The following is a 24,220-nucleotide window of genomic DNA, read 5'->3' as shown; positions in this document are numbered from 1 at the left end:
GGTAAAATTATACCACAATATGATGAGTGCTGTGAGAGAGATGCTGTTCAAGTACAGAAAAGCCAGTCAAGGAAGGCTTCACAAAGATGGTGGCATTTGAGATGACTACTGATTGGTGAGTTATATTCTTTGTTTATTTTTTTATTTTACGCTAAGCAGAATAAAAGTAGAGCCACGAAGAGAAAGCCATGGAGGTGTGAAAAGGCCAGAAATGTTCCAGGAAAGGTGAGAATTTAGTGTGTCTGAAGCAAAAGACCTGTGAGCGACTGAGCAGACGAGGGAGAGAGTGCAGGAGCAGCCTACTAACAGCCTCACGGTGGAGATGTGGTGCTCAGAGACTCCAGGAAATGGCCATAAGGGTGAAAAAGGACAGAATTTGGGAGGTATTTGTGAGTATGGAGGCTGTGAGAGAAAAGTTGAGGATACACAAATTTCTAGCTAGGAAGTCTAGGCGGGGAGGTCACTCTGTTGAATGAAGTCATCACTAAAGTAATGGAAAAGATAATGGCAGATACCAATTGCTGGGGCAACTTGAATGGGAGATAGATTGAGGGGCGGGGGGTGGGAGGGTGGCAAGTTTTCCTTAAGGTCGTTTAAAATCTCTTTTCAAATTAATGACAACTGTGCCAATTCAAGAAGTCGCTCCAACAACATAGAAAAGAATTTGTGCTAAACTCCATAAGCTGAGTTAATTTTGAAAGAGAATCTTGATAATAGTTACAAATTATTTTTCATATTCAATTACATAATTTTCATTTAAGTTAAAAAAAAGTTTTAACCTTTGACCCAAAGAAAGCTCATCTTCAATTATTTTTAAAATATGCAATTTCATTTTAGTCTGATGAAGAATTATTTTATTTGACAAGGATCTAAGAAAAGACCAATCTGTGCAATATTAAAATAGCACAGAACATTCATCTAAGAATTTCTTTATAGGAGGTACTATAATTTTGGCGGTGAATACTTTTCCTTTATCAGATCGGATGGATCATATATGCAATAAATTACTTCTTTCAAAGTGAAATTCCATCTAGATCAAGTTACACTCATTCTATATGTGCATGTGCCTACCTGTCAAAGCACCCAGCCATTTCCATAGCCAATAACTGATATATCATTAGCTTCATAAATCTTATTGTCGCTAATTTTACAAGGCAACAGGAATATTTCATACACAGTGATTTTCATTTGGCTTTTTTTTGTTATTTTTTTTTAAGCAACTCATTTTAAAAGTGAGGAGAAAAGTAATAGTACTACAGAGAACCACAAATGAACCAAAGCTAACTTAATGAGGTTGATATGAACTAACTTAAGTTAAATGCATTTATTTGTGTGAACTATGCTGCAGATAATCCCACTGATGGGTAATATTTAGACAAATACACTAGTTGTGAAAATAACCAAATGAAAATATTTGCATACACTGACATTTTGAAAATCAACCTGAATATTATCAAAATTAGGAAATTCCTTATAATATAGTGAGATAAAGAAATCTCTATTGTAAATAAAATTGTAAGTTTAAGATGTTTAATTGTACTGTATTTTACATAGTCACTGATAAAACTAATGCTGTTAAGGAGGTTCCTAGAAATCAAGGATAGAAACAATATTTAATTATAACCTGCTAAGTTACAGTCAGAACATTTGGACATTTGAAAATAGATTTGAAAATCTGTCCTCAATCTCCAGGTATGCACTGGCCTTACCTATGCATTATATATTGAAAGGGAAAGTATAACACTGGTAAAATTCCAGCATAACAAACGAAGTAGGTTGGAAACTCAGTTTCAACTTTTTAGGAAGTCAATATGTCTAAAAAAAGTTAAATTTCATTAGTTTAGGTTTTTCTTAAGTGATCTTGTAAATGAAATGGAAGAATAAATTGCTCAGTGTAGAATGCAAATAAAGTGGAAAAGTCTCATTACCCATCAGGTATTTTGGAATTTTACTCATAAAATTTAGGGTTAAATATATAAAATAAAACAGAACAAATTATTCCAGAAAAGTATATTTGGAAAGGATCTGAATCATTTTGATTTGAAGCCTTCCAGAAAAAGAGCATCATAGTTTTTTGTTAACAGCTTATAGCTTAACGCTGTAATCATGGTTCTTGGATTTACTGAACAATTTCTGATAATATACTTGAATAAAAATGTTATTTTTAAAGTTAAGAGGTTAATCTTGTAAATATATTAATGTGTTAATAAAGATAACAATTTATTATCCTAATTCAATTTTGTAAATGTTATAACAAATCACTAATCAAATATTTTCAAAATGTCACTTTTTATATAATAATAACAAATTATGTTACTTATTGTATAAAAAGATAAAAGCTTGTATCAGGTACTATTCACTGCCAGATACCAACTAAAAATGAGATTTTATTGTTACAGTGATATGTAAATTATGAGTGTTTGTGTGTAGACAAGTTTTAAAATTTCTATGAATATTTATTGAGCTTTCCTTATATGCCTATTGAGATAGAGGGAAAGAAAAACTACCTTTAATGGAGCTTCATTTATATCCCATACTCTGTGGTAAGACTTTACATCTATTTTCCCATTTAAAGATGAGAAAAGATATGAGGTGGCTATATTTACTCTCTCAATTACATAGCAGTTAAGTGGCGATACTATCTTTAAAAATAAGATCTGCTAAAAAAAATAAGGTCTGCTAAACATTTAAAGAAGAATTAATGCTAATCTTTCTCAAACTCTTCCAAGAAACTGAAGAGGAAAGGACATTTCAAACCCATTTCATGAGGCCAACATTCCCCTGATTACCAAAGCCAGAGTAAAGGCACCACAAGAAAACTACAGGCCAACATCCCTGATGAATATAGATACAAAAAATCATTAAGAAAATGCTAGCAAACAAAATTTAACAGGACATTAAAAGGATTACACAACATGACCAAGTGGGATTTATCCCTAGGATGCAAGGATGGTTCAACACAAAAATCAATTAATCAGATATACCATATTAACAAAATAAAAGATAAAAATCACATGATCATCTCAATACATTCAGAAAAAGCATTTATCAAAATTCAAAACACTTTAATGATAAAACTAGGAATAGAAAGAAGAACTTAACAAAATAAAGGTATTTATGAAAAGCCCACAGCTAACCTCATACTCAATGATAAAAAACTGAAAGCTTTCCTCTAAAATCTGGAACACAGAAAAGATGCCTAGTCTTGCCATTTCTATTTGAGATAGTACTGAAAGTCCTAACCAGAGCAATTAGGCAAGGGGGAAAAAAAAGTGGGTATCCAAATTGGAAAGGAAGAAGTAAAACTGGCCTGCTCTTACATATAAGGAATCCTAAAGACTTCATGAAAAAACTATTATAACTAATAAATTCAATAAAGTCTTAGGATACAAAATTAACATGCAAAAATCAGTTGCATTTCTACACACTAACAACAAATTATTTGAAAAAGAAATGAGGAAAGCAATCTCATTTATAGTAACACCAAAAAGAATAAAATATTTTGGAATAAACTTTACTGAACAGGTGAAAGCTTGAAATTGAAAATTATAAAAACATTAATGACAGAAATTAAAGAAGATACAAACAAATGGAAAGAAAGCCATGGTCATAGATTGGAAGACTTAATATTGTTAAATTGTCATATTATCCAAAGTAATCTACAACCTCAATGCAATCCAATTCAAAATCCCAATGCATTTTTTACAGAACTAGAAAAAACAATTCTAAAATCCATATGGAACCACAAAAGAATATGAATAGTCAAATCAATCATGAAAAAGAAGAACAAAGCTGGAGGCACCATACTTACTGATTTCAGAGTTTTTTTTACAAAGCTACAGTTAATTAAACTAGTACGACACTGGCATAAAGACAGATATAGAACAACAGAATAGAATCAAGAGCCCAGAAATATACATGTATATATTCAGACAATTGATTTTCAACAAGTATGCTAAGAATACAATGAGGAAAGGATACTCTCTTCAATAAATGATGTTAGGAAAAGTGATATCCACATGTGAAAGAATGAAATCGGACCCTCATCTTACATCATATGCAAAAATCAACTAAGAATGGATTACAGATTTAAATGTAAGACTTGAAACTTTAAAATTTACAGAAGAAAACTTAGAGGGAAAGTTTCCTGACATGGGTTTTGGACAATGTTTTCTAGGATTTGACACCAAAAGCACAGACAACCAGAGCGAAAACAGGTATGTGGGACAACATCAAACTAAAAAGCTTCTGCACAGCAAAGGAAATAACCAACAGACTAAAAAGGCAACCTACAGAATGGGAGAAAGTATTTGCAAAACACATATCTGATAAGGGATTAATTCCTAAAGTATATAAGAAAACACACACACACATACACACACACACAAATAACCATAAGGTTAGCTTGACTGTGATGCACATAAATTGCTTTTTTGTTTTCTTAATTTAAATTATTTTAAGCATTCAGAAAAGTATATAAAATAATGGACCTTGTTTAATTACCATCCCTCATTAGCAAATATTAACATTTAATCATATTGGCTTTACATTCTTTTGAGAAATTGAACATACAAAATATAGTTAAATTCCCACCTAGTCCACACTGTTCCCTTCTCTCAGTACTTAGGGGCACTACTGGCTTGTGGTTGATGTCAGTCCTTTCCCTTGTATGTTGTTGTAATTTCATTACCTATATTTACAAAATTGTTGTCACAATTGTGACTTTATTTTCCTCATCTTTATAGTTTAGAGATTCATCACTCTTCATAAATGTAGTGTTTTGGTCTTCTATTTAGCTGCTCTATTGTATTCTACTGTATGAATATTATCCTCTTTTGAGAGGCATTAAAGTTGTTCTCAAAACTAATTTACTTTTTGAGTTGAATTCCTAAAGCCATTTGGAGTTTATTTTTGTGTATAGTGTGAATTTGGAACCTAACTTATTTTTTCCACATCACAACCAATTTCCTCCCCAATTTTTATCTTAATAGGCTGTCATTTTTCCCTTAATTTATAATGCAATATTTCAACTGTTACTGTGCTAACTTACTTTAATAGAGTGTTTAATATTAACTCGTTCTTGCAGTCCTATGCTAAACAACCGTTGGTTCTGATATATTTTTCTAGCATACTGGTAGTTTTGATATGCAAATATTTTAATTGGAATTTCTTCTATATTCAAAACTATGATTTTAATTATGATTTTTTTTGACTCATTAATTTCTTAGAAGGATTTTAATAGTCCAAAAGTATTTGGAGGATATCTTTTGAGTAATCATTGCTAATTTAATTGCACTGTACTCAGAGTATAGTTTCTCTCCATGCACAAAAGTTCTTTGATATTTGTTAAGATTCACTTTGTGCTTAGTATGTGAAATATTTTTGTTAATGGTGCATTTGCCCCAACACAACATTCTATGAAAAGATCTGTATGGATATGTATATATTTGCACAAGTGTTAACAATGTATATGCATATTTTTAGATCTCAAGCCTTGGGTATCACCCCTATCCCCAGGTTCTATAATATAAATTGCTGAAAAACAAATTCCAAAAATATACTACTTTTGTCTAAATGTTCAGGTCCCAATGTTGAGAGTGCAGTGCATTCAGAAAATGGCACAACTTACAACTATACTTTAACATAAACAAACAAAAAACCATACATATGTATGTGTGTGTGTGTGTGTGTGTGTGTGTGTGTGTGTGTGTACGCGCGTGTGCGTGTCTGGTGTAGTGGTCAAGGTCATGCAGACCACCCTGGGTTTAAACCTTGATTTTGCCATTTACTCTACCATCTTAGAAAAGATTCATAACTTCCTTGAAACTCAGTTTTACCAGGTATTGATATCAATGTGTAAATCCTTGTTACATTTGTTCCAATGGGAAAAGTAAGCAGAAGAAATGGGTCTCTGTGTGGAGGACTGCAGGGGACTGATACTGAGTGCATCCCCCTTGTGTGCAGGTACTCCCAGGTACTTCACATACATCATCTCATTTGAACCCCCATGACCATTTCATGAGGTGGTGTGCCTGTTGGGATTTCCATTTTATAGATGAAGAAAGAGTCATTCTCAATGTTATGTAATATTTAAATAGCAGAACCAAGATTTAAACTGAGGTCTGTCTGAAACTCAAATTCATGCTTTTAACCACTACTTAACACTGCTCCCCAGGGTTCCAGAAACAGTGAGGGGAAGCCATGGAAACACTAAATAACTAAGGAATGGGGAGATTCCTGAGTAGGGAGGGAAGGCTGAAGTTCAGTTGGTCTTGATGGCTGGATAATTGGTCCAGCCACCTAGTTCACTGAAGAACCACAATTCCAGGCACTCTTGAGAATAAATAAAATCAGTAATAAAAAATCCTTACCAAAAAGTAACGAAATTATCTAAAGTGATCTGCTCTCTTTCTAAGAAACAGAGGGCTGTGTCACTTAAAAATGCAATCTAATCTCTTTTGAGGCTAATTATTATTTCCTATGACCAGCCATTCCTTCTGAGACTAGACCATCGCTTACATGCAAAATACTTGGAATCAGACTTGGAATGATTTGCTACACTTGAAACATGTGAAGCTATTCATAATATGAATCTATTCAATATTTAGAATCCCTCTCCCAGGTCAGCTTTCTATTAGAGAACAAGGATGAACATCCAAGAGCTGAAAACAGGGTTTCTATCATTATTGTGCCAATATCACATACTCTCACAAGAAAAGAATATATTTTTTAACACCTTCAACTTTCATTCACCAAGAAAAATACTAGATTTATTTATTAGGTGAACATATTAAAGACCCACAAGTTCTAAAATATCTTCTATTTTATAGGGATGTTTTGGATGTCTTATTGTCATCTGGGCTTTCCACTTCTGCTGCTACCAGTTACTGGAAAGGTGTGATACACAGTGCAAACAATGACCTGAAATATTCAGCTACAAGGAAAAAACTGAGAAGTCTGGATACCTACAATCTATAAATAAAAGAAACAAAACTTTATAACAAAAAAGAAAATACAGTAACCATATTTTAAAAAGTACACATTCACCAGAACAAATGAATAAAATTTCTAATAAACCTGCTGTCTTGGCCAGTGTTAAAGGGAAAACCACAGGCCCAAAATGGTGTCACCTGTGCTAAAGCCCATGATGGCAAACCTAGACTTAATAACTGACTCAGTTTTGACCTTCCCCAGAAAGGTGATCTTAATTGACCAGTCTGGAATTTTCTGGTCAAGCACCAGTAAGGTAATCTGTCAGATGGGCCCTCTCCATCCCCCTGAGGAAGAACAGGCATCTGCTTGAAAGATCCTTGCAATTCCCTTCCCCCTAAAAAGATGTTGTGGCCTAAAAATTATCCTCTCCTTTCTTTTGCTAATGGCTCCCTTGCCCACCATTCTTCCTATAAAAGCCTTCCATTTTGTACAACCCCTGGGCATATCCTTCCAGTTGCTGGATGGGATGCTGTCTGATTCACAAATCACTGAGTAAAGACATTTAGATCTTTATATTTATTTGGTTGAGTTTTGTTTTGTTTTATATATATTTGGTGGCAGTGGTGAGATTGAAGTGAGTTTCCAACTGCATTTGGGGACAACCAGAAACATAGGTATAGTGTCCAGAGAATCCTTGGAGTTCTGTTTTTCTCACCATTTCCTAGGGCCATTGCTAAGTTCCTCTCGGCTGAGCTCCACTCTTTTTGTATTCAAACTCCAAATCTCTTTGGCTTTCCTTTGCAGGGCAGGCAGGTCAGCTTGAGCTAGCAGAGGGATTCTGTCATGGAGCCCAACTGAGCTGGCAGACAGATCAACTCAAAGCCAAGCCCCTAACCTTTTCAGACCACAATTCCCAGGATGCAGCAATATCTTTTGGTTATTGCCAATGGTGGAAAACCCCAGCCCTTGATTCTGTTCCCAGATTCCATGTTAGGAACTCCTGACATTTGTCTGCAATTCCCCAATTGTTTGGATTCCTTCCCCAGATTCCTCATTGGGAACTGTTAAAGTCCAGGATGGAGTAACATCTCTAGGTTACTGCTGACATATTAAGGTGCACATGTTTGTCTTGTTTTATGCAGAAGCTTGTTTTATGTTCTGAGAGCCTGACTTTATAGCTTCAGGTTGGGCTCCAAAATACGATCGAACAGAAATGTGAGTTGTACTTCATTTACAACTAAACATGGCTGGATAGAAATGTGGGTTAAACTCTTTTTGTGGCCAAGAACCTACCAGACTGTTACTAGCCCTCAGGGAATTACAGTGGTCCTCGGGGAAATGTTTCAAGTAGATAAGATCATATAAGAGGTGCATTTTAAAGCAAGAGCTATGCAAAAGCCTGCAAATTCCAAAGTAGCTTCATTGAAAGATTCATTGCAAAAAGCTGATACAAAATTAGACACGTAAGAAGTACCTAAAACAAAACTACTAGTGATGTGCCGCGTACTTCTTCCCTCTCTCACCGCAGCCCTCACGCACATACCCCTAACTCTCTCTTTCTGAACTGCCTTTCCACCCTGAGGAGACTATGAGACAGTCACCACTGAGGACAAAATGATCCGAGGCACAGAGGAACCCCCTCACATAGAGTAAAAGAAATTCCCAAACCTAGGGAGCAACCCCAAAAGTTTTTGAAGAATTGAGTTATTTTGGGGGCCTATGACCCCAGGCTCCCAGATCTTCCTCAGCTTGTACACATGTTGCTAGGACCTGGGAAAGCCCAAAACTGGATGTAGGAAGCAAGAGGGTATAGTGGGACCCATTGAGGTGGCCGGTCAGTGACATGGTGATGCTCGGGTTGGTAAAAGAATTTACCAGAGATAACGTATGGGAGTAGAAAGGAGTTCATTAGGGTGCACTGCCATACACAACAGCAGGCCACACAGACAAGAGGTGCCCGTGTGATCCCCGAGGGCTGGTTGTTGAGGTGTTTTATAAGGTCAGGTCACAAGGTGCCTTATAGCTTGTGCACAAGTCTCTGATTGGCTGTAGGTGAGGTCAGAGGTTTAGGGTCTATGAAGGGCGGTGGGGTCTATGACCCTGATAAGGTGGGCATCACCTGGGGCTGTCAGTTTGCTCGGGGAAACTGCCCAGCAAAGAATGTCAGGCATCTGGGAGCCCAGGAATGGGGGTCATCAGGCTCTGAAGGATGTCAGTTGTCCCAACAGAGGGCAAACCCCCAAGGATAATATTCCAGATCCCCGACCAGAAAGGGCTCACAAAATAGCAACTGGTCTTTTAAAAGCCATTACAAAACAGTAGAAAATAAAATGGGAGGCCTGTAGCCTGACTGAAGTCCTGACGACAGCTGAGCACTCTTAAAGGATCCAGAAACCTGCCAGGCTAATAGCTTTACAGCTACAACAGCTCCAGGGCCAGAGACCCAAAATAACACCTAGGCCGCCCTCAGTACACCCTCCTAGATGTCCATTATCAAAACCCTGGCCCAGAAATCTATGTCGCAGTTATAATCAACTGGAACGCTGGAAAAGAGATTATCCTCAAAGGCCCTATGCAGATTCTTCAACATGAAGTTAACTGTCCCTGTATCGGCCCCTTCCAAAGTTCACAGGACTCTGAGGGGTTTCCTGGTTAACAGCTATGTTATTCCCTTAAACAGCCACAGGGAAACTAAAATTAAAATTAAGGGGGTCATTCAATATTGCCAAAAATATTTATTGTTCATTCTGGTTAAAACCTGACAAGATATTTCAAAGGACTTAATCACTGTATGATCAGAAAAGTGGCCAAACTGGAAGCTGACATTCAGAGCCTGATAGGTATTTTCTAGGCCTTTTCCCCTCAGTTAAATGTACCCAGAAGGAAAGAAACACTCCAATAATAGGTGGATGGGAGTGTCATTCCTCTAATACCATTTAAGTGACAACATAATTCTTCGAGGTATTAAAAACAGTTGTTCTTACTTTACAAATCTAGTCTTTACAGGACCAGAGGTGTGGCTTCAGAAACAAGTCAAAGTCTAAAAATCTTTTTCGCCAGATCCCAAACCTCTCCTGTTTATCTCAAAAGGCTTGTCCTTGTGCCTTTGAAATATAAACGTGAACTCCTATCTAGGTAATCTCACTGACATACAAACTTCAGGGAGATAATTATTATCAGAAGGAAAATAGAAAGTGGGGAAAGTGTCATTTGGAATTTAGGGAATTAAACTGTCTTCTAAGGTCACCTGCTTGCATCTATGTGTGTCTATATATAATGCAAATTAAGGTATTTTTGTACCTCTGGATGGTATTGACAAAATTAATTTGTAGAAGAGCTCTCTGTAGTTGGCTTGAAGACAAGTTTGTAAGGATTGGGCATTCCAAAGTTCTCAAAAATATAACAGAAACTAACCCAAATGTTTTCCAAGTTCACATGACCTAAGATAATAGTTAGTAAATAAAAGCTAGTTTAAATTTGTTGGTTTAATTAAAACAGATCTATCTTTAGAGTTATCAGCATTAAATATAGTACTTTTATTCTACCTAGACTTACAATTTTTTTGCATGAAAAATAAGTTGGTATGATAAAATTTTCATAAGTAATCTAAATATAATTGTTAAGAGGTAGTATATTAAATAAATAAGACCAGTATCAAAAAATTAGGTGAATTTTTATAATAAGTTTCTCAAATGTTTTTGGTAACCTGAAACCTTAAAGATTTGCTAAGATTAAGTTAAATGAAAAAAAATTTATTGACTATGTGGATCATTCCCAAATAAGAAAAAAAGTACTCAAGTTTAATTACTGAATACAGGTTTCTCCATTGTTGGCTTCTTACTATAGAGAAACTGAAGATAAATTGGGATCTATTAGTAAACATGTTTAGTGCCACACTGAGAAATTGTCTATGAAAAAGATACATTTCTAGAAATTATGAAAAGTATTTACAAAGCCACAAAATGCAAATATGAAAGACAGGTTATACTTGTTTACCTCTTAGTTTTCACTAGAAATTAAAGTTTCTAAAGGTTAAGAATTCTAATTAACATATACAATTAAAACTACTGGAAATAAGAGAAACAACTCTGTGTGATGTGGTTTTTAGTTAAAAGATATAAATAAAGATGCATTTTTTATTAAGGAAAATGAGTAATTTTGTCTAAAATAGAACTTTCTGGTTATGAAGGACAAACTAAAGGTTTACAAAAGGCTGAAGAGAGAAAGAATTTTACCTTGTGTAATCAAGCTGGCTAAAACTGAATTGTTATTATGAGGGTTTTTAAAAACTAAGTTTTAATATCAACAATGTACTTACATAAAACTAGAACTAAATTTTCTTTCATTTACCAGATAAGAAAACTAAGTATTGTTTTCATATTGTTCTGTAATCCTATTTAGTCAAGTGTTCAACGTTTTGGACATTTCTGACAAACTTCCCAAAATTAAATTATAAAAATGAAGTCTTTTTGACCTGAGAGAAACTTTGAGATTTTTCCAGAGGGCCCTTGGAATATTCCAAAAGATTTGTTAAACTAATTAGGCTTACTTGATACATTACATTACATGGGAAGCACTGTCAAATAAGAAGTAACATTAAGCCTTCTTTATGTTGTTTCTGTATAGGTGGATGTTATCAGTGTTCCAGAAATTGTGTAAAATTCCTGGAAGCTTGATATGTCCTGGCATAAAATGTCTATTACCAAAATGGACGTTCACACTAAAAGGGCTGAACCTGAGAATCAGAGAAATACCCCGGCTGACTTTCATTCAAGGGCAGCAGCAACAGAATGTATAGATTGTGGCCCATGTGGATGAAATCCATTCTGCTCCTGCAAAAAATGACCCCTTATTGCCAGACTTTTGCCATCTTGATGTCCTTGTAACATGATGTCTGCTCCCCAAAGAAATTTAGATGCATAAACAAGGGCTACTGGAAAAGCCAAGATGCCTTCTTGGATCTTCCTGGCTCCTTGGTGAATCCCATTTTTTTCTTTCTTTCTTTCTCTTTGTCTTTTTCCCTTTCTCTTTCTCTTTTTCCCTTTCTCTTTCTTTCCTTCTTTCTCTTTCTCTCTCTCTCTCTCTTCCTTTCTTCCTTCCTTCCTCGTTCCCTCTTCTTTCTTCTCTCCCTCCCTCCTTTCCTCCTCCTCCTTTTACTCATCATATTCCATTTAAGAAAAACTAGCTTTGCCCCTAGAACAAGGCCTCAGACCTCCTCCCTCTGGACACTTTGAACACCTGTGGCTGGACTTCATTCAACTGCCACTTAGTGTGAACTATTAATATGCTCCTGTAATTGCATGTATGTTTTCCAGATGAGTGAAGCATTCCCTTGCTGCAAGGCTGATGCCCTGACAGTAGCAGAGAAATTGTTAGAGACCGTGTTTCTCATATGGGGTATATACCTTCCACAATCTCCAGGGAAAGGGCACCCACTTCACTAGGCAAACCATACGAGCCTTAACAAAACCTTACAAACTTCCTGCAATTATCCCTGTACCTGTCACCCTCAATTATTAGGCAAAGTTGAGAGAACTAATGGAAAACTAGATTCAAACAGAACAAGAATTAGTAACATGAGACTAAATGAACTAATGAGGATGATTATAATTTTTATCGGTTTGTGTTTAAATTATTGCTGGTTCTTAGAATTTTTTTTCAGATTTAAAGAAATCTTTTCTCTTAAGCTATCGACAGTTTGATAAGATATACTTTGTGAACGATGAAACATTTACTTTTTCCCCCATCTGATCCTTTCAGAATTCAGAAACTCTCAGTAAGTATTCTTATTTTCATGCTGATTGTCAAAAAAAAAAAAAAAAGTTTTACTGTGATTATCTTTGGTTAAAGAAAAGGGTAATTGTAGAGAGAAAAATTATGTTTGCACTTTTGTAGAAATTATATTCTAGTCTTGTTAATTATCTTTGAGGTCTTGTATGATCTCTAAGTGGGACTGGATCCTGAATTCTTCTAGTTTCCTCAAATATGACTCTCCAACTAACATTTTCAAATTACTCTCACCCTATGGGTTTGGAATAATTTAGAACAAAGACTGCCCTTAAATCTTCTTGGAAGGGACTTACTACCCAGATGTCAATCAAATATCAGGGATTTGAGTCTTGGGTACACATCTCACAGCTGATGAAGGCTCCAACCCACGCCTGGTCCTGTACAAATGCTGGAGGCTTCCTAATCAAACTGACAAAGAAGAGAAGCAGCGGGACATCAACACAGACTGCTTCCACCCAAGATGATGGATCAGGACTTCATACTTTAACTAAGAATCCTTTCTTTTCTTTCCTTTACTCTGGCCTTGACCTGGAAAGATAACACAATCATCTGTCTCTCTCAGGCCACTGTCAAGGGCAGGGTTGGAGGGGACAGAGGTTACCTCTGGAATTTAGGATGACTCTATTTCAGGCTAGGAGAAAATCTATAACTGAACACAGCAATTCCTGTGAATAAATGCACTCCCTGAGTAGGAACAGATACAAATGGGAATAAGATCAGAAACCTTTCCTTAATTCTTGAAGATATTGTATATTCCATCGCTAAGGCATTAGTTGCCCAGCAAAGATCCTCAGACTCTCTGCCCAAGGTTGTTCTTGAGAATAAGACCTTAATTATCTTTTAGATGAACACCTGTGTGATGAAACCTTTGCCTATTCCTCCCTCCTCAAAAGAAGATGTCCTGGCCTAAAACTAATCCTATCTTTAACCTTGCTAACTGCTCTCTTGCAACACCCTTCTTCCTATAAAACCTTTCCGTGTTACACAGTACCCTTAGAGCACCCTTCCATTTGCTAGATGGGATGCTGGCCGATTCATGAATTGTTGAACAAAGCCAATTAGATCTTCAAATTTTACTCCGCTGAATTTTGTTGTTTTTTTTTTTTTTTTTTCATTTTTTTTTAACAGAATACCTGACTTCATCTAAACATAATTACCTTCCAAAAGCCCCACTTCCGAATGCCATCACAGTGGAGGTCAGGGCTTCAGTTATGAATTTTGTGGGGACACAAACATCAGTCTATAACTCCTGCCAACCATTAACTCCATAGGTCCTAACCCTCAAACAACTAGCAAGACTGCTTTCTGATTTCAACAGACTCTATGATTATTGGTTGCTGCACATTTAACTGCACTAAATTTTCTCTTAATTCTTGTTTTCTTATCTAATTTGTAAGTTTAATCCTTCTTAATTAACTGTCTATTTTTGCCTTATTGTGGTCTCCTCATCCATGAGAGGTGTCATTTATTTCAACCACTTATTACCTGTAGAATGCAAAATTAAGAATCATTCTCTTTTAACAAATGAAAACCCATTACTAGGCTGTTGTCATACTTCCTCTGTGTACAGAAATGTAACACAAAAATTCATTTTAAGGCAAATTACAACACATTTAACTAAACTTGGATTTCTCAAGCCCATCAAAGGGTAGAACTGCCTTCTCAAGATTTCAAGGGTTGTTCATGAGAAGTCCTCAACTTCTTCTTGGTGAGGAAGTGCTCCCAAGTGATCCACTGTCTTGTCATCCCTCACAGAGTAGTGGAGGATGCTGTGGAGGTGTGACAAGGCCTGGGGCAGCGGGTGCAGAGCTGTGGCTGCCAACTGAAAAGTCTCTTGGGTCGTGCTTGGGGATTGCTGTTTGTTTGTTGGGGTTCCAGCTATAGTTTGAATGTCTCTGTCCCCCTCAGGTTCATATGTTGAAATCCTAACCCCCAGTGTGATGGTATTAGGAGATGGGGCCATTGCGGGGTGATTAAGTCATAAGGGGGGCCTTCATGAGTGGGATTAGTGCCCTTAGAAACCCAGAAAAATCCCTCTCACCTCTTCCACTTTGTAAGGTTACAGCAAGAAGGTCTTGTGTAAGGAAGTGAGCTCAGATCAGACACAGAATCTGTTGGCGCCATGATCTTGGTCTTGCAGCTTCCAGAACCATAAGAAATAAGTGTCTGTTGTTTATAAGCCACCCATTCTAAAGTGTTGCAGCAACCCGAAAGGACTAAGGTAGCATCTGATCAACATGTAAGGCTTTCATACATTTTCAAGATTCCAAGAGAAAAATCCACAGCATTTATCCACAGCATTTATCCACAGAGTAATTAAGTAGACGAGGAGAATGAAAAAGCATGTATGCAGGGGAAACCTAGAGGAGATTCAACCCTGATCTCTTCAGTAATTTTGAATTTTTTCACTCTTTCTTATGCATTAACAGTCTCATACTCTTTAAGGACACATCTGTTTTTCATGCGATGCTTCAATTCACATGTACAAAAAGACATTTGTGTACACAGATGAGATAAGGGCAAGGAAATCTCCAGCATCCACATGTACACAGGTGTCAATGTTTTAATGGAGAGTCACTGAAGAGCACACTTAAAATGTCACATTTCATAAAACTTTCCCCCACCCAAAGACATAAAAACTTGGCTGGATTTATTTGTAAAACTGAAATTACTCTCAAAGAGACTTAGCTCACCTTCCCATGGCAACCAAAACAAATTTGGAATTTAAAGGCTAGGTAACTGCAGCTCGTCTTGTTAAAACTATCATATGAATGCTGAAGGAGGCTTTGAAAAACCCGGACATTCTCGTAAACATTAGTTTTGCAGAAGTTGCCCCCCAATTCAGTTTGGTACCAAATCCTTCTGAATGTGGGCTCAGAGCAGGCTGAGTCTTTAGTGCAGCTATGAGCAATACTTCTTTCTAACCAAGTGGGAGAAGCTGTCAGAGTCTCATTGTGGGATAGTTCACATTCAATGTTTGCTACAAATTAGGAAGTAGAGAGAGAGTGAGGGACCTTCTCCAGAGGATCTGGTCCTCCCAGCCCCTCGCTCACAGGACAATCACATCATCCTTGTCACATCTCATTTGGAAAAACTCTTCCTAGAGACAGTGAGTTCACGATCGCGTATAAAACAAAATCATTGTGCAGTAAACTCCACCAATGCCCTTCATATGTCAGCAGGGCTGCTCAGACACCATTAACACAATCAAATCCATCCCCACACCTCAGGTCGCTGCTTGGGTTTCCCTGCTAATGCATTCCTGCAGTGTCTGCCTTTCATGTTCTGACTTTGCTCAGAATAAAAACGACTGGGTGTCCCCCCTCTGTAGATTCTGAAATGAAAAAGAATCAATTAGACCAGCCATATTTCCATCAGGGGGGCTACTGCTGTTCCCCAAACAGCTTAAGCTGTCTTCTCATAGTTTATGATGTCAGCAGGCTCTCCCGACTGAAATACAGCCTTGAAATCTCACTCCACCCCCTCTCTGGCCCTCTGTCTGCAGTATATATTATTCTTGTAGTTTTCAGAGACAGCTGTGTGAATTAATGAACTGATGTGAGAATCAGAGTTGGCCTGGAGCCCCATTTAAAAGTCATGTCGATGACCTCATAAAAACAGCAAAGAATGCTTACAGCTTGCTTGTAAAATAAATCCATTTCTTAATAACTTGGAATGCCCACATAATTCAGCACATATTTTAACCCCAAATGATTATTTCATAAGAGAATGAAAATTTCCCATGAAAAAGACATTTAGCCAACCCAGGCAACTATAAACTTTAATTGATATTTCACAGTATGTACTAGTTTGGCCTCCAGGGAGTGTAGAATATCATTCTTGCACCTGCATTTTAACTCCAGAGTTATAGTATTTCAACCATTAAACATTTTTCATTAAAGCACTTCATATAGAATTAGTCTAATCTGATTTTTAACAAAAGTATTCTATATTTAGTTTTTCACACTGTATTAGTCCAAACTATCAGAACTAGGAAGGGTGTGCTTTTGTTCACTGGCAGGAGCAAAAGGGTGGTCTGTCTGCACCCTCTCGCTTCAAAGATGGCCCTTTCTGCGACTGCTGGCCTTTGAAACAAACACGGCATTTCTAAACTGAGTCACTCCCCGGACAAACGGTGGGCCCGAGAGAAACCAAGACACGGGGTCGGGGAGCTCAAGTGGTCTGCAGGATCCTCTCCCCTCCCTATGAACAATCATAAAACCCCACAGAGTGGCTCTTAGGAAGCAGGGAAGGATGTGGAATATTTTTCTCGGCTAGAGTGGAGAAATGTACAAACATTTGCATCTTACGGTTTGAGTTTTATAGCTGTTATCTTGCTGGCAATCTGGGGCGAACAGCTGCAGGATTTTAGGATGTGTGGCTTGAACAACAAGGAAAGGGGCCTTTCTAAATGCTGCGAATCAGGATGGGAGAGGAGCTGACGTGAAATCGGAGGCCAAGCAACATTTCAGGAGAGTTCGCTGCCCTAGAGAGCTCTTTCTCCCTGAAAGGCTAAACTCAGTTCTCTCTCACTCAGAACATTAATTTCTCTGGCTTGAGAACTCCTGAAGTAAATACAAGTAGCTCTTTTTAAACAGTGGTTATACTTTTTTTTTTTTCAAGTGAACAAGTCCTTGAATACTTTTCTGACTTAGTTTCTCCAGGTTTGCTTAATATTATTTCTCTTACCGATGTTTCAGTGTGACGTGCAGTCAAACTGAACATGATTCATGACAGTTTATAGGTAACTCTGCCAAACAGACGTGCTGTGCTAGACTTTAGCCAAAACAATCCCCGTGTGCTAAACAAACGTCGGCCACAACTACTTGCTCATATTATAAAAGGAAACTTGGAGTGATGAAAATATTTTCATTAGGTATGTTGGAATATTTAATGTTGGAATATTAAAGCTTCTAACGCAGTTCTGATAGAATGTACAGTGGTTGACTTCACACAACATAAAACCCCCAGGACCCTCTCATTGGTCTGGTGAGTGTAAGGTGTTGGTTAAAGCATACACACATCCAGTATTTGACCTACAAACATGGCTCATGCCTACTCTCCAGTCTCACAGTTCCAAGGCCTCCATGAGTGTCACCACAAGAGGGGACCAACAAAGAAGGTAACTGAGGCCATGCAGAGTGAAAGCTAAAAGTAGGGGCCCATCCCAGAGGTCCTTTGTTAACAGAAGCAGGGAGCAAAAAGCCATCAAAATGGGACTCCTCTTGCCCAGCCAGTAGGGAACCAATCTTATCTTACTTTGAAGAAACAGTCTGCATGCTGCTGTCAACAGAACATCTGTATATCATTGTTGTGAACCTGTGAACCATTGTAACTGGTCTTGTAAAGTCACTTCCCACCTGTCCCTTCTCTGGCTGGTGGGAGAAGCCACACCCCATCCAGGATTGGATTCCTGGATGGGGTGTGGCTGTGACGGCCCCTAACTTGCCTCAGAGGGGCACAAAGTCAGAAAGGAAACGTCAGAACTCTGACCTTGGATGGGAAAGAGGTGGTCCAAGCCAGAGATTCCTCATCTGTCACATGGATTAAGAAAGCTTTGTACTGTAGTAAGACCTCAATGACAAAAAGCAGGTAACACACCTGGAGCAGAGCAGACGCTCCAGGAGTATTTTATCAACTCCCACTTTCATTACTGGCTCTAGCAATAGAAATAAAAGCTAAGTGCAAGCCAGTACCTCAAGCCAGGTGGCTGGTTGGGCAAATGAGAGGCAATGTGGGTGAGCTACATTCCTACGAGGCACGTACTTCCAACAGGCTGGTGTGAGGTGCGAAGGAAGTGCTTCTTGCTTCCAGGAATTAAGGACTACAGCCCACTGATGAGAACCCAGGGAACTTAGTGCCTCCTACTCTAGGTTTAAAGATTTTAGGAGAATTTGGACAAGCATGCTCGTCTCCCCCCATCACACACACACACACGAGGACTCAGACAGGGACTGAGACCTTATGAGGAACACAGTGTGTGTGCAGCCTCCACTGTCTCTCCCTAAATTGACCCAGCCACCTGGCCCCTCTTCCTACAAGACTGAAGGATGACTGACTGGAGGTTGTCTCTTGTCGGAAAGTAACCAGTCCACAGAACCAGCACGGTCCCCTCTGGGGTGTGGAGAAAGGGGTGGGGGTGAGATGGCTGGGAGGGGAGTGAAGGCAAAGAAAGAGTCCTACCCGTCCTTCTCTCCTCCCTCCCCACCCCAAAGCTCACGTTTATGAGCTGAGGAAGCTGGTTTCGTAAGCAGTCTTAGCAGGCTGTGAGTTTACATGGTAAATGGCTTCAGTTTTCTAGTATCTGCTCTCAACTGTGCTCTGCCAAACTCTCCAGTTTTCCTTGGTAATACTAGCCTGAGTCCCTCTTTTTGAATCACTTCAATTTTAAGTTTTCTTTTAATTCTTAAAGTGTACTCCTGTTTTGTTTTGTTTTTTAAACTCAAACATCATACTCATTTCAAATTTTTCTTGTTCCCAGACTAGCACAGGCGGGAGGCTCCAGGAGCAGAGTTGGGATGGGAGTCCTCCCTCTCCTCCACACCTGATCCTTTGAGGCCGAGTGGGGAGGAGGTAAGAGGAGCCCGGATTGTGTCCACCTGCTTGAAGACCCCTGATGAGAATCCTCTCTTTTTCTGTTCTTTGTCTCAGCTTCTCTGTGTAGCCCTGAGCAGCCCCTCATTCCATCTGTGAATCAGGTGTCTAAATACTGACTAGCTCAGGGCACGGAGGTACACAGCTGGTTCCTCAGCACTGCCGACGGTCCAGGACCATTCCTAACACCCCAGGTCTCAGAGAGCAGTAGTCCTCAGAACCCACAGTGGATAAATGGGCTTAGTTCTGAGTCCTCCACCTTGACCAAAACACCACCCATTCTGGCATGAGGCAAGTGGCCGGTGGCTGGATTGGCTGCCCTCACCTGGCTGACTGAGGAAGTCACACATCCTCTGCTGAGGCACTGGGGACTCCATAAACCAGAAGATGGATGGCACGCAAGAGCAGCGCCTTCGGGGAAAAAACATAGTGAAGCAGTGCTGCACTAAATCGAGTTGTTCCAGAGGCATCGTCCTTAAAAAGAACCCTCTAGAATTGCTGCCCTGTGTTGTTTCACTGTTGTAATGAAGAAGGCTACTGAGGGAGGGAAGAACGGATGAACAGAGAGAGTGAAAGAAGGGGGTGTGGACTGGAGCAAGAAAATTGAAAAATAATACAGTGACTTCTTTGACAAGGAATATATATTATTGATCAATTTCCTCACTAATGACTAGAAGGAAAAGCAAAGGAAAAAAAATCCCAGTAAAAGTTCATAAATGAGTTGAGTTGACCCAGACTCCTTGCAGTTTCTATACATCTGGACTACAGATTTCAAAGTTTAAGATCTCATGGATGTAAAAAAGCAGGAAGAATGCCCTGAGAATGAGCACTACTCCAGGCATTCTGCAGTGAGGAGACATCTGTTCCATCCTTGGGTCTCTCTTTCCTACTCCACAGTTACACTGGACTCTACTTGTCTGAATCACACATTCAGCTTTATCCTTGTAGTAACAGTGAGTTTGACAGCTATCGTGACAATAATGCTGTGTAACAATCCACCACGAAAGTCGCAGCCGCAGATAAAGACGTGCGGGGAGGTGGGGTCAGAGGGGCTCCACGCGCATTTCCTCCTCCTCCTGTGATGAAGGCCAGTCTTCCCAAGGAGATGGCAGAGGTGCAAGAGGGCAAACAGAACCACTGTTCAGGCCTTTGCTCATGGCATGACTGCTAACATCCCCTTGACCAAAGCAAGTCTCAGGGTGAACCGAAATATAAGGAGAAGTGGCGAAAATACTCCTTTTTATTAGGAGAGCTACAAAATCACACGGCGAAGTAGAAGAACATAGAGACGGGTGAATAACTAAGGACACTCATACAATCTGGCAAAAATAGTAGCTGAGATTTTGAAAAAGACCTGTGAGGGTAAACAGGACATTAAAATGTATCCCCTATTCCAGCAGCCACAGGTAACTACGATTGATAATGATGTCATCATTCCAGTATTTTTTCCAGGGATATTAAAAAATTTTTTTTTCAAACTTGAGCTGAAACTAAAAATACAGTTGTGAAGGTAAAAATGTCATCAAAGTATATCAGAAGCATTTTTCTATATTGATAAATATTCTTAGACAATTCGTTTTCACTATCCATATAGTACAGCATAGAGGTAGGCTGTATTTTATTTAATCATTCCACTGTTGTTGGACATTTAGTTTGTGGATACTATTTTCTTAATTAGTATGGTAAAATAAAAATAAAAATAATAAAAATGACACTTCCTGAGTCCTAGAAGCATGTGGGAACATGCTGAACAGGCAGGTTGTACAGCAGATAGGGAATGAAAATTCAGGTTTGAAAGAGACAATGTCATCCACCTTCCTGGATGTACTCTCAGGAAATCTGTGTCTTCTTCATGAGAGGCATCAGTCAGGATTTAGCTTTTAGTAAGCTGTATTTTGGCTATAAAGCAACAACAAAAAATCCTGATGTTGAATAAGAAAAAACACACTGTAACACATAATGCCAATAGGTATCAACCTAATTTTCTAGCATTTTGCTTTACATGTGTTGCTCTCCTAAGCAACAGAAAAGTACCAAAGGCCACCAATTTTGATGCCTGGATGGTGCTTCCAAGTGGTTTTCTAATGGCTGTCCCAGGCAATCAGGGGAAATTTTATGCTAGTAACAGTTGGCCAGTTATTTTAAATGGTTGAGGAGTTTATCTGTATCAAAAATAGTTACAGACTTAAAAACCCATAAAAATCCCTCTTTTTAAAAATTGAGATGTAATTGACATATAACATTCTACTAATTTCAAGTGTACAGCATAATGATTTGATGTACGCATATACTGTGACATGATCACCACAATAGGTAACATCCAAGATCCCTCTATTGTTAGCAGAATGTGGTCTTTCAAAATTTGAATCCATTTGGGGGCGGGGGAGTTTAGGGCAAATATCAATCATTTACAACTTAATATGATTATCAGGTCAATTCATAACACAGCCAATATTGAAAAGGGGAAAGTACATAAAAACCTAAGAATTTACTGAAAGGAGATGAAGGTATTGCTTGAAACTAATTACTGACAAATATTCTTCAGGCTGCTAGAAGAGTGAGCACATGGGAGCCAGTCCCTGTATCTGGTGCTTCAATGGGTTCTGCTTTTTATTCTTACAGATTATGTGCACGCAGTTACTCACTCTGGTCACTAGATGGTGCTTTTGTGCACAACAGCACTTGGCTTTGCGACCTTTGTTCCTTCCCTCCCAAGAAGTGATTTATTAGAAATTCAAGATACACCTCCATCTCAACTAATTAGCCTTTCATTAACAAACATTTTGACTTTAATTATGAAAAAATTATAAAATAATTTTGTATCAAAAATGTCAAAATAATCGGGAAAAAAATCAAATATGTGATCTACCCAGACTTTCTCTGTAATAGTACAGTATGAAAGCTTCCAAATAAAAAAATCATTTGATTCAACTTCTGCTTCTCTAAACCAACAGATCTGCTAAGACAGTGCAATTTGTCTGGAAGGGTCTTGGCTGAAATTAATTAACGTATCGAAAGTTGAGTTCTTTATACATAAATAAAGAGTTGTGGGTTACAACCTCACAACTAACTTTCTAGCTGAAAATTTGATGAATTTACTTTTCCTCTTTGCACCCAAGTTTTTTGGGTCCAATTCTTTAAGAAATTCTAGGCTAATGTTAAACATCCCCTGAGAATTTTGCTGCTCTCACAAGTTCCCCCTCCCTGCCCCTGGTTGGTTTCAAGAACACCAAAAACTAGTGCTTTAATTGGAAACTGAAACCACTGTCAGGCAGTCTGGTGGAGTGGGAAGCACAGTCACTTCCTAGCAGGGCTGATATTCAACTGTAACACTGTCATGAGCTTTCTTCACATGGACGCTTTCCAAGAATATAGAAATTAGATGATCTTAGTGACAAAAATGATACTCCAAACACCTTGAAGCTCGGTGAAGTTTTCAGTCATTCACTAAATCATTAACCCCAGCCCATCAGTTACCTCCTGTCTCAGATGTATCGTCAACCTCTCCCCTCCTATTATATTTTCCTGTTTCAGATTAACAATAGCAAGTTTTTCTACTCACAAAAAACAATCACCACCTCCCTTAAACTCATGTCCATGTTTACTAGTCCATGTGTTTCTTCCCTTTTGTGGTCAAACTTCTGAAAACAGCTGGAATTCACTGTCTTCATCTTCCACTCATTCTCTCCATCAATAGCCCTAGGACTTCCCATCACTGCGCTGAAATCATCCATGTCAAGGTCACCAACAGCCTGCTAAATCACAAATTCAACTCTTTGCAGTTCTCATCTTGACCTTGTTGATAATTCTTGAACTTTCACATCCCTTGATTTTATAGTCATCAGACTTTGTTGGTACACACACTTCTCAGGACCCTGCTCACAAAGACACACACACACACACACACTTTTTCACTTAAAAGGAAAGAATTATTTTTTCAAGTATAGAACAATATAAAGTATAATCTAATAAACACTGGCCCACAACTCAGAACTAACACCTTTTAACATTGTTTGGTATTTGCTATCAGACAGATTTTTCCCCCAATTACACCCTTGGGAAAAGTATATAAGTAATAGTAATCCTATATCACCCTTTTAAAACAAAAAGGGAATTTCAGATAAAGCTAAAGCTTCTTTTATTCACTACCCTTATTCAGGCCTATTTCCTTCCCTGACCCTTTCCTCAAGCATTATGAGATAGGTGTGCAGCCATCCAGTGCCTTTTAAAATTGTTACTTAAACACATATGTCATCTGTTATTTGTCTCTGCATGTATTTCCTATATTTACATAAATGATGCCATGCTCAATTTTTTACTTGTTTTTGTGAGGGACAGTCAACACTAGTATTTTAAGGTCAGTCTACACTGCTATGTAAAATCAAATTCATACCATTTAATTATGTTAATACATTTATTCATGTGACTATGTAATTTGATACATTCAATCCCTTAAAAATGAGCATTTAGGTTGTTTTGGATTCTTTGCTACTGCAAAGAAGGCTGTAATGATCTCTTTTCCTGTGTCTCTTACCCACACGTGAGGAATTTTCTCAGCTACATCTACCTGGAAGTGGGACTCATTCCTGGGTCTTCTCAAGTCTTGTTTCAATTAGATGAATGCCTCAGTCCACTTCTAAAGTTATCTTTTTATTAAAAAAAAACTAACAATGTGACTTCCTAGCTTAAAATCTTCCACGGGCCCCTATTTCACTACAAAATAAGCTGCATGGTCCTTAGGGTCTAATATAAGGTCCTTCACTATCTGGCTTCTGCCTCCCTCTCCAGGTTCATCTCCCACCCCCTTACCCCATCCTCTAGTCCTACAGAACTACTTTCAGCATTTCAGAATTTCAGAACGACTTTTCTGAGTGGGACACCCTGGTCTCTCCTTGCTCTGCAT

The sequence above is a fragment of the Camelus dromedarius genome, chromosome 30 (genome assembly GCF_036321535.1).
Source record: "Camelus dromedarius isolate mCamDro1 chromosome 30, mCamDro1.pat, whole genome shotgun sequence".
Lineage (NCBI taxonomy): Eukaryota > Metazoa > Chordata > Mammalia > Artiodactyla > Camelidae > Camelus > Camelus dromedarius.
Note: the sequence above shows the minus strand (reverse complement) of the source record.